The following is a 9,784-nucleotide window of genomic DNA, read 5'->3' on the forward strand; positions in this document are numbered from 1 at the left end:
CCAGCAATTTGTACCACCCACAAATTTTCATTCGATAGAGAATTGGGTGAATATCATAACCCTGATTTTTCGCAGTCGTGAAATTCACCTTATGGTCGAAAGACAAAAAAAAGGATTAATACATTTTTTATTTATAGCGATACAAAAAAAAAAGTTGTACAGCAGAGTTGTAGAGAATTTTAAGGTGAACAATCTTTTTTCGGAAAGTTTTTTCTTAATTTTTATACCTAAAAAAGTGCTCAAAACTTAAAAATTTTATTTTCAAGTTTTTTTTTGCTTAAAACTTTTTTAATATTCAGAATATAATGGAAAAAGTGTTCTTAACATATCAAAACTTAAAATCAAATCAAACAATTAAACATAAAAAAATCAAAAAAAAATGTTTTCAATTTTTTTTTTTTCAAAATATTACAATTTTTCAATATTGATTGATCCTTTCTATATAAGATAAGGCTGAAATTTCAACAGTATGATACCAATAGGATGTAGAACCAAACAAGGGGGTGGCCTGAAGACTTTTCGAAAATTTTTTTTATCTTTTTTTTTTGTTTTATGTGTTGACTTAATGACACTGAGACTTTTCTATTCCTTTTCTTGGTCGTTTTTGAAATAGTACTTCCGAATCTAAAAGCAAATACATTCCTAGTCGTTAGTTTACATTCAAGGGAATCACCAAAAAAAACAGAGGCAAGATCCCCTTTTTCCATTACATGGTTGCGTCATGATTGTTATCTTGAGTTCGATTTTTACTTGCGATATAGGTACTATAGGGCAAGTTTAGGATTCGTAAAAAAAATCGAACTCGAGATAACAATTTTACATGACATTACGATGATGGAGAATGCCAAAAAAGTGGGTCCGGCAATTCTGTCTGTCTGTCTGTCTGTCTGTCTGTCTGTCTGTCTGTCTGTCTGTCTGTCTGTCTGTCTGTCTGTCTGTCTGTCTGTCTGTCTGTCTGTCTGTCTGTCTGTCTGTCTGTCTGTCTGTCTGTCTGTCTGTCTGTCTGTCTGTCTGTCTGTCTGTCTGTCTGTCTGTCTGTCTGTCTGTCTGTCTGTCTGTCTGTCTGTCTGTCTGTCTGTCTGTCTGTCTGTCTGTCTGTCTGTCTGTCTGTCTGTCTGTCTGTCTGTCTGTCTGTCTGTCTGTCTGTCTGTCTGTCTGTCTGTCTGTCTGTCTGTCTGTCTGTCTGTCTGTCTGTCTGTCTGTCTGTCTGTCTGTCTGTCTGTCTGTCTGTCTGTCTGTCTGTCTGTCTGTCTGTCTGTCTGTCTGTCTGTCTGTCTGTCTGTCTGTCTGTCTGTCTGTCTGTCTGTCTGTCTGTCTGTCTGTCTGTCTGTCTGTCTGTCTGTCTGTCTGTCTGTCTGTCTGTCTGTCTGTCTGTCTGTCTGTCTGTCTGTCTGTCTGTCTGTCTGTCTGTCTGTCTGTCTGTCTGTCTGTCTGTCTGTCTGTCTGTCTGTCTGTCTGTCTGTCTGTCTGTCTGTCTGTCTGTCTGTCTGTCTGTCTGTCTGTCTGTCTGTCTGTCTGTCTGTCTGTCTGTCTGTCTGTCTGTCTGTCTGTCTGTCTGTCTGTCTGTCTGTCTGTCTGTCTGTCTGTCTGTCTGTCTGTCTGTCTGTCTGTCTGTCTGTCTGTCTGTCTGTCTGTCTGTCTGTCTGTCTGTCTGTCTGTCTGTCTGTCTGTCTGTCTGTCTGTCTGTCTGTCTGTCTGTCTGTCTGTCTGTCTGTCTGTCTGTCTGTCTGTCTGTCTGTCTGTCTGTCTGTCTGTCTGTCTGTCTGTCTGTCTGTCTGTCTGTCTGTCTGTCTGTCTGTCTGTCTGTCTGTCTGTCTGTCTGTCTGTCTGTCTGTCTGTCTGTCTGTCTGTCTGTCTGTCTGTCTGTCTGTCTGTCTGTCTGTCTGTCTGTCTGTCTGTCTGTCTGTCTGTCTGTCTGTCTGTCTGTCTGTCTGTCTGTCTGTCTGTCTGTCTGTCTGTCTGTCTGTCTGTCTGTCTGTCTGTCTGTCTGTCTGTCTGTCTGTCTGTCTGTCTGTCTGTCTGTCTGTCTGTCTGTCTGTCTGTCTGTCTGTATGTACCTCGAGCTAGAGCCTAAACCAATGGAGTGATTTTGTTCAAACTTGGTAGTTAACAGTTTTCGGCGATTCCCTAGAGGACAAATTGAAATTTTTTTTTTTAGGACCAAAACAAACGGTACTTGTCATATAACGGAAATAGACAAATTAATTTTTTTCAAAAACGGCTCTAACGATTTTGATTAAAAATTTTGTGTATAGTATTGCACATAAGAGCCAACTTTTGAAATAAAAAAAATATTTTTTGTACCGTTATTTACGATACCTGTCATAGAACGGTTTTTTTGATTTATGAATATCTCGTACAAGACTTACCTGATTTCAACGAAAATTTTTATACAAAAACGTTTAGGTAAGAATAATATTAAAATTTTAGAAAATTTTCAAAAAACACATTTTTGGATTTTTAAAAAATATTTCAAATATTTTTTTTGAAAAATCAATTTTTTGAAAACGGGTGTCTGAAAAATTTTGAAATTTCGTTTTAATGTGTAAATTAGTTATTTCTTCAAAATGGCATACTAACTTTTTTTTTGAAAAATGTTAGAAAATTTTTATATATAAAAAATTATTTTTTTCAAAAACCGCTCTACCGATTTTCGAAATTTTTTTTCTAAAAATTCCTTTTCATACTAGGAATAAAATGTCATACTTGGTTTTTTGTAAAAGATCATTTAAAACTGTGTTTAGTTTATTACAAAAACAGATTTTTTTTTTATTTTTTTTTTTTAATTTCTTAAAAATATCAAATTTTAAAGTTTTCCCTAATTTTCTTGAACAAAAAGCTTTAAAATTAGAGTAACTTTGAGCATAAGAGCAAGTACGTGCGACCCCAGTCGTGTATTTTATTTTTTTACAAATCCTTAAAGTAAAAAAAAAAAAAAAAACACAAAAATCAAATATATATATCTTTAAAGGTAGGTACATATATTTTGGTGAACTCCTCAAAAGTTCCTTATAGAAAATAGTTACCGCGTCTTTATTTATTCAAGCTAAAATGAAAGTAGGTATCGATTTCTTGACTTATTGTTCAAAAGGTAAGCACTATCGAAAAGTATAACATGTTATAAAACTTGTAAATTTACTACAAAATATTTATGTAGGTAGGGCGTTCATTGTTTAGGTTTTTTCGAGAATCAATTTTCTAAGTGGTAAAACTGAATTTAAATAATAAAAAGAGGTTGTCTGTAAAGCCGGTTTACGGACGATGATTTTACGTGATAACGTCGTCAGAAAACAGGTTGTGTGCTTTTGTTTAACATGAGTCAATTGAAGCGTTTACTTTTTTCAAACAATCATAATTTACAAGAAAAAGCTAAAAAAAAAATACCTTTTTTATTTTCTCATTATTATAATTTTTTTTTATTTTAAAAGCTTACAAAAAAAAGAGTGTGTGTACACATGTACACGCGACTGAAGTTATACTTCTCATTCAGTATACATAATGTAAATGAATTTCATTTGATATTTTTAATTTCTATTATGAAGTAATTAATCCACACTTAGTTTTTTTTACATTTTTATCAAGTGAACAATAAATTAATTCTTTCATCCTCCTTGCGTCCATGTAGTTTCAATTTATTCTGTGAAATTTACTCATGTTGTGCGGTTCAGAACGTACGGTATATGGTTAACGAAAGTAAATGAATTGCGCATAAAATGTGCGATATGGTAATTTTTGAGAATTGTGTGTGCTTCAGCACTAGTAGTAGCAATATGGAACTTGCAGGGTTGCTACAAAGCTCAAAAGTTAGCTGAGCTCAGCTCACAGCTCAGCTCAAATTTTGAGCTACCTCACTTTTGAGCCATACCATAGCAAATTTTTTTTTTCGAAAAATCCCCGAATCTTTGAACCCTCCTGGAAGCTAAACCACTTGAGAGCAATTTTTGGGAGTGATGCCAAATGATAGCTTGTGTCATGGGCCTACGCTTTGCACATTATCAGATTTTTAAAAAATCGCCTTCCATGTTAAACCGCCACATCATGCCTATTTTATCAGAATCGTGCCTAATTTTTTTTTACTTTTAAGTTCTCCCGGTTTGAGAACGCGTGGACCTACAGGGATGGGAGTTGTACCCAAATGTAGGTTAGAGTCCCCGCTACCTTTTGGCATCAAACATTTTTTTTTCATTTTCTTCAAAATTCCGCGATATAGGCGTTCGAACGCTTTGACCTAGAGACAGGGGAGTGGTGCCATATGAAAGCTTATATTCTCAGCTACCCGAAGTGGCATAATCCGGTTTTTCGATTTTTTTCAAAATTCCGAGAAAATGGCGTTTGAAAGTAAGGGTAAAATTTTTTTTCGAAAAATCCCCGAATCTTTGAACGCTCCTGGAAGCTAAACCGTTTGAGAGCAATTTTTGGGAGTGATGCCAAATGATAGCTTGTGTCATGGGCCTACGCTTTGCACATTATCAGATTTTTAAAAAATCGCCTTCCATGTTAAACCGCCACATCATGCCTATTTTATCAGAATCGTGCCTAATTTTTTTTTACTTTTAAGTTCTCCCGGTTTGAGAACGCGTGGACCTACAGGGATGGGAGTTGTACCCAAATGTAGGTTAGAGTCCCCGCTACCTTTTGGCATCAAAAATTTTTTTTTCATTTTCTTCAAAATTCCGCGATATAGGCGTTGGAACGCTTTGATCTAGAGACAGGGGAGTGGTGCCATATGAAAGCTTATATTCTCAGCTACCCGATAGTGGTATAATCCGGTTTTTCGATTTTTTTCAAAATTCCGAGAAAATGGCGTTTGAAAGTAAGGGTAAAATTTTTTTTCGAAAAATCCCCGAATCTTTGAACGCTCCTGGAAGCTAAACCGTTTGAGAGCAATTTTTGGGAGTGATGCCAAATGATAGCTTGTGTCATGGGCCTACGCTTTGCAAATTATCAGATTTTTAAAAAATCGCCTTCCATGTTAAACCGCCACATCATGCCTATTTTATCAGAATCGTGATTAATTTTTTTTTACTTTTAAGTTCTCCCCGTTTGAGAACGCGTGGACCTACAGGGATGGGAGTTGTACCCAAATGTAGGTTAGAGTCCTCGCTACCTTTTGGCATCAAAATTTTTTTTTTTCATTTTCTTCAAAATTCCGAGATATAGGCGTTGGAAGTTGGGGGCGTTCACTTTCAACTCAGCTCACTTTCAGCTCAGCTAAAATGAGCTGAGCTATGGTACCTAGCTCAAAAGTGAGCTAGATCAAATTTGAGCTGAGCTGTGAGCTGAGCTGAAATGTGAGCTTTTTGCAACCCTGGCAACTTGCCACATGGAAATTACCACATGCAACTTGTCACATGCAACTTCCCACATGCAGCTTGCCACATGCAACTTGCCACACGCAACTTGCCACATACAACTTGCCACATGCAACTTGCCACATGCAACTTGCCACACTCAACTTGCCACATGCAACTTACCACACGCAACTTGCCACATGCAGCTTGCCACATACAACTTGCCACATGCAACTTGCCACACACAACTTGCCACACGCAACTTGCCACATGAAACATGTAACTTGCAACGTGTTGTGTGTTTTATGTTTGCCGTACTGCGGCGTACTGCATTTTTAAATACTAAAGTACTGCCTACTCTAAAGGTGAAACGACATCCCTGCTACCCAGGGTGATCGCGTCATAATCCCTTTGACATTCTTGTCAAAAAGTAAATTTTCATACCCACCCTCCCATAAGAAGTATAACTTCAAAAAATTATGCAATTTAAAAGCCAAGTATTTCTTCTTAAGAATAAAACCATTTTTAAATTTTTACAATGCGCAAAAAGTATAAAAATAATTTATTGAAAACAATCATTTTCATCAAAAAAAGCAAAGAAAACATGAATTTTTATCTTCTCACGTCATTAATTCCATTTTTTTCCCTAACAACCTATACAAAATTTTATACCATCTGAAAGCTTATTGTCTTAGCTCAAAATATATTTATCGATCAGGTCTATGAGACATCTACAAAAAGAGCTAGAATTTTTTTAACTCGATCAAATTTCATTAAAAAAAGCAAAAAAAAACATTTATTTTTATGTTCTCAGGCTATGGAATCAATTTTTTTGTTTGACAACCTATAAAAAATATATACCATGTGAAAGCTTATTATTTCACCTTTTATAGACGTATCAATCTCATTTCAAAGATGCCTACAAGAGCAGTTAGAATTTTTTAAAGTCAACCATGTCGAATTTCCAGACTGAGATTACGGTACTTCCCACACTGGTGGCTGTTCGGGGGGCAACAGATCTCCACTGGTGTTTTGAGGTTTTTCGCAAGTTTCTTGATTTAACATTGTGTAGCTTGTAGTTAGTCTACCGTTATGTGTGATATACCAAATGAAAGGTAATTGTATCAGGATGCTCATAAAAGTTTAATAAAATTTTTATCAGCTTTTGGTCAAAAGTTATAACCTGTTGAATTATAAAATTTTATTTTACCGTTATCTCAAAATTGTGTTTACGAAAATGATTGAAATTCGCACACATATAGTCGTAGTCATGGTCTATCATTACTCCATATATATTCCTGTATTTATTAAAGAAAAAAAGATAAAAATAAAAAACGATGAAAATCGGTTAAAAACGGTAAAAAAAAACGTGTTTTTTAAAAACTTGTTTCTTCCGTTTTTCAGTCAAAACTCACTAAACGATTCCAATTTGCACATGTATGCATAAAGCCAAAACCTATAAGTTTGAGATTTTTTGAACGCTCAAAAAAAAAGCTAAAAATCAAAAATTACCCAAAAATACCCCTAAAAAACAAGGTGTTTTTCAAAAATTCATATTTCGAAACGCAGAGTGTTGGAAAAAAATCCGTATCAGACGCCTAATTTTTTTTTCCCTCATCTTTCACCTGGCATCTTTAGAATTGCAAAAAAATTTCCTTTACCCAAAATCATCATTTTGTCATAGCCCCAACACGTATACAACGTTCAAACAAAACGTTATAGCTTAGTTTCAAATTTTTTTAGAATTTTTTCTTAAATGCAGTTATTCTTTAATTAGTCTCATCTATCTATAGCAATTCTTTACGACTTTGCGTTTAGATTTTAGCCCAAATTTCATCTTTCTGTTTTACCCCTATTAAAAGACGGAATTTTTAAAAATCCTTCATTTGGATTAAGCCTTAGGTTATTATCTTTCAAATAAGCTATAGAAGATTTTTGTATCTCTAATAGTTTATTTTTAATTTTTAATTGAAATTTTTTGCCGCACTGCGAAAGTGCGAGAGTGTAACGTTAGAAAATGGCGTCACTTTTTTGTGGTGGCTGCCATGGTTCATCGATTTATAAGACGTTATCACGTCAAAAATAAATCCCATAATTTTTTCAGATTTTTATTTTGACACTAGATGGCGCCCCAAGAGGGTTAAAGTTTTTTTCTCATTTGAAATAGGTATGTGTTGACCTAGGAGGCATGCCTTGACTAAACACCTGGTCCTAGAAAAATGATTTATACCTTTTTGAAAACCTGAACCTCATCAGAAAATTTTGATTTAAGTCTATATCTAAAAAAATGACCTCATAAGACAACACATACCTATTTCAAATGAGAAAAAATTTTAACCCTCTTGGGGCGCCATCTAGTGTCAAAATAAAAATCTGAAAAAATTAGAGGATTTTTTTTTATTATTTAGAAACACTTTGTCCACTTAGGAACTTGATTAAAAAATAACGAACGCCCTAATATACATATATTTTTTTTCTATCTCTGATTGATGATTTAGGAAAAAAAACTGTCGAAAATTTCGGTATTTATATAATGCAAAAACCGCAAATGTTACCAACAAACATTTTTATATAAAGTTTATACATCATCAAATTTTCAATAAAAAAAATATAATTTTATTCTTACACAGATAGTTATAATATATAATTTAAAAACCAAACATTTCAAAAGCTTTAAACACTTTAATATTAAAGTAATTAATATATTATTATTAGTGGTCATTAAAAATATTTTGTGGCCAGTTTTTTTTTTCAGTTATACATGATTTTGCTACTTTTAAAAACTTTAAAAAAAAAATTAAACGTTGAAAATTTAGGATTCTAAGGGTAAATTTGATTGAATGGTTTTAAACCCGTGCTAAGATTATTTGGCATTCTATATAAAATTATCTAAGATCTCACATCACCCAATAAACCAGAAGTTTTAGAATTTTTCATTTAACCGATTTTTTTTTTAATACGATAAATTTTATGCATGCATTAAATTGATCTTTCAAAAATAATTTATTAAATTATTAAAATTACTTATTTAAATGTATAAGTTTAACTTATTTCTCAAAATTTAATTATACATCTTAAATAATTATTTAATAATAATGTATACTCGTTTCCACATGACTGACACAAAAATATATTTTCTTATCTATATTATTGTTATTTATCATTAATTGTTATTTAAAACACTATTTAAAAAAAAATAAAAGCCTTATCTAGATACATAATTTGAATTTCACCGAAACCCTTTATTTTTTAATCCTCCCATTAATATTTTGCAGATAAGCCTAAGGTCAGGCGGCTCGCCGTTGATCATCATATCGCATTCCATTCAAAAAAATTCCTGGGAATAGCTATCTTCCACTCTAACAGTATGGGCAAATGTTGATCGCGTCTTTTTTTTTTTTTGTTGTCCAAAGAAGTAAAGATCTTCAAACGACTGACGCGGGCGGCAGCATTGCCGATATGTTGAACGTGTTTTCAAATAAATGTCTTAATGATCAAAATCAATGATCTCATAAAAAAAAAGAGAAACATTTTAAAATATCTAACGCAATCCGCATTTAACAGCAAAAAAGCATCTCTCAATGACGTACATAAAAATGTACAAGACCGGACGGGACAGTAGGAGTAGGTAGGTACCTATTAGTGTGGATGGCAAGATTCAATGAGAGAAAGTCGCCTGTTATTGATTTTCATTCAAAGAAAAACAAAATATAAAAATAATGTACATGGGTAATAAACGACAATAACAACAACAACAACAACAACTACTTTACAAACTACAAAAAAAAAAAATGCAACAAATACATCAACGTCATAAAGTGTTTAATTTGTCGTAAATCATTTTTTATCACCAAAGAATCTCTAACTATGGCAAAAGATACATTTTCTCCTCTTCACTGTTTATAAATAATTCATTGAGATACAATTATTATCAATTTCATATCTCATCCGATCTCTGAATACTTGGAATCGATCTTGTCGTTTTTGTACACTCTGAATCACTTGATTTGGTTCGTGTTTTTTTATTTGCTAACTTGGCCCCAAGAATTTGTTTCCAATAAATGTCAATTCAATGAATTGTTTTCGAAGAATTATTGTTTTTTGATAAATTTTCGATAAATCATTCAAAGATGTTGCATTCGATGAATTGTTATTCGAAAAATTGTTATTGGAAGAATTCTTATTCGAAGAATTGTATTTCGAAAAATTGTTATTCGAAGAAGTGTTATTCGAAAAATTGCTATTCGAAAAATTGTTACTGGTAGAATTGTTATTTGAAGAATTTTTATTCGAAGAATTGTTATTCGAAGAAGTAAATTGTTGTTTTCAATTAATTTTGTTCAAAGAATTGTAATTCGAAGAATTGTTTCGATACATTTTTGGTGACAATTTTTAACGCAGCTTCGAAAACAATTCTTCGAACTACGAATCTTTAAAGACATTTCATTAAAAAAAAAATAATTCTTCGAAAAACACTTCTTCGAATGACAATT

This window comes from Episyrphus balteatus, chromosome 3, assembly GCF_945859705.1.
Source record: "Episyrphus balteatus chromosome 3, idEpiBalt1.1, whole genome shotgun sequence".
Classification (NCBI taxonomy): domain Eukaryota; kingdom Metazoa; phylum Arthropoda; class Insecta; order Diptera; family Syrphidae; genus Episyrphus; species Episyrphus balteatus.